The sequence below is a fragment of the Lithobates pipiens genome, unplaced genomic scaffold (genome assembly GCF_037356315.1).
Source record: "Lithobates pipiens isolate NorthernLeopardFrog02 unplaced genomic scaffold, aLitPip1_a1.2 Scaffold_18, whole genome shotgun sequence".
Taxonomy (NCBI): Eukaryota; Metazoa; Chordata; class Amphibia; order Anura; family Ranidae; genus Lithobates; species Lithobates pipiens.
In genome coordinates, this window is record NW_027507758.1 from 561643603 (window position 1) to 561645847 (window position 2245).

General features: G+C 51.3%; 1 pseudogene; it reads right to left on the reverse strand.

Moving 5' to 3' along the window:
- Window positions 1-1429: 1429 nt before the first annotated feature.
- LOC143990552 (U2 spliceosomal RNA) lies at window positions 1430-1604 on the reverse strand (annotated as a pseudogene).
- Window positions 1605-2245: the final 641 nt, after the last annotated feature.

Sequence of the window (2245 nt, forward strand, 5' to 3'; positions counted from 1 at the left end):
GTACATCTGGACTGTCAGAGGAATTTGTTTCCTCGATTCTGTGGGCAAAAAGGTGATGCCCAAAAGGGATGGGTCATCCGACTTCTCGTATCTTCTCAAGAGGCAAATCTGTAGCTGGATGTTGTCGAAAAAAGTAACATTAAAAAAACCACTGGAGGGGGAAGGACTGCACACAAAAATGCTCTCATGAGACATCCCAAAGAGATCCATGATGATCTTCTTCTGCACGAAAAAAAGTCCACACTCGGCCCTCCGGGGCTCGGGTATGACTACACGAAGAGTGTTAGGCGCATCAGGGGGCACCGTTGCCATCCCTTCTACCGCAACCCACCGAGCTTCCACCAACCCCGAAAGGAAGGCTTAGCAAGGCGATCACAACCCGTTAACCTTAGGTAGCATCCCACCCAATAGTAGCAGGGGGTGTACCAGTTAAGGAGACACCCCCAGGCCGAGTGGGACTGGTACCTTCACAAACCTCTTGGCTCAGACACTGGATCTTTGCCAAAAGACCGAGAAGCGATAACCCAATTATTCTCTTTTTCGAGCGAGCGGCGGAATGCCCGTAACCCAGAGCTCACCGAGAGCAGCAGCTTAGCTGCCCTGGCCCCTCCGTCTGCCCTTCCCCCACGTCTAGACCGGGCGGAGACGCTGATTTGCAACTTTTCACACCTGGCCTGGGCTTGCGGCCTAATCCCTTCCTGTTGACCTAGATAGCAATACACAATTTCTAACACCTGTCCAACACCTTGACAAGCACTTGCTGACCTTGGAAATGACCAGCAGGCAGGCAGCCAGCAGCAACAAATGCACACATCCAGGTGCTCCTCGTTGCTGCTCTACGAGGGAAAAGCATTTGCATGAGACCGCCTCCTGGACATGTGGATGAAAGCCGAAAGGCTGGGACCCACTAGAGGGAGACACAGGCTGCTGAATGAATACTCAGGCAGGGACTGCTTTTGAGCAAGCTGGCTGTGCTAAGGGACAGGAATGGAGCAAAGTCAGGCTTATTGCAATGGCTGAGCTGGCTGGACATTGGAAGGAAAAGAAGGCCTAATTTTGGGCCTTGCCTAGAAAGTTCATTCATACTCTAGCTAGCTGCCTTGTCAAAATGTGTCTACTTGCTTACTTGATAGGTTTGGCTTCTTGCAACTACTGCCACTTCACCTGCTGCTCTTTCCTGAGCAAGAAAAGATTGAGCGAGCAAGGAAGGAGGGAGGGAGGGAGAAAGAAAGGCCAAGAAACTGACACGAAGCAAAAACACCAGTACACACAGGGGTTCAACACAAATTTATTGCAAAAATGAACAACATACAGCTTGTGAGCAGCAAAAGTAACATTGCAAGTGAGTGATCAAGCAAGCAAAAGGATGAGGAGGCTGGAGGAGAATTTGTTGTTTGAATTCTTTTTTTTTTTTGGAAACTGCATAAGAGAGGGGTGCACCAGTCCTGGAGGTACTGCAATCCCAGGTCGATGCGTGGAGTGGACAGAGCAAGCTCTTCTTCCATCTCCCTGTTCTAAAAATCCATTTAATATATGGTCCCCAGATAGGGGACGTATCAGACATCTGATAAGAACAGATTTTTTTTTTTCCCATCAGACTGAATCACTTAACTCAGCACGACATTACGGCACCTTCACTGACAGTGTTCTGTTCATCATCTGGGCAAGAGTATACGCATTATAAATAGATAAAATATCTACAACATGCCCCCCACCCTCCACCCCTTAAAATTCCATACTTCATTCACCTCCTCCTCCCCCAGCCTCCTCCTTTCCAACATCAATACATCATACAACTAAGCCACACACCACTCAGCACAATCCCCTTCCGTTAATACCAATTTATTCTTCTTATATGCACACCTCGCCACCCCACTAATTTAAAAATAGCAGAAAAATGTGGGGGGGCGTGACCGGAAGTGCTAGGGAGAGGTCGCATCTCCGCTGAGCTCCGCCGGCCGAGACCTAATCCTCAGCCATCCGCCGCTATTAGGCAGGATTCTGGCCGGCGGGCACCTTAGCCTATTCCCCGCGAGCCCTCGGAACACATCTGGTGCCGTTTTGCGGCTCCGGGCGGACCGCGCGATCCCGCGATCGGGCCCGAGGCCTACTGCACCCAGTGAACGCCGGCCGCCATCTTGCGGCCTACAATAAACGCAGAGGCCTCCGCGCTCGCGTACCGCGGGCATAGCGGCGACACACACGCATCCATCGTGTGTCGGAGGAGCCCCCCTGAGGCCTGAGG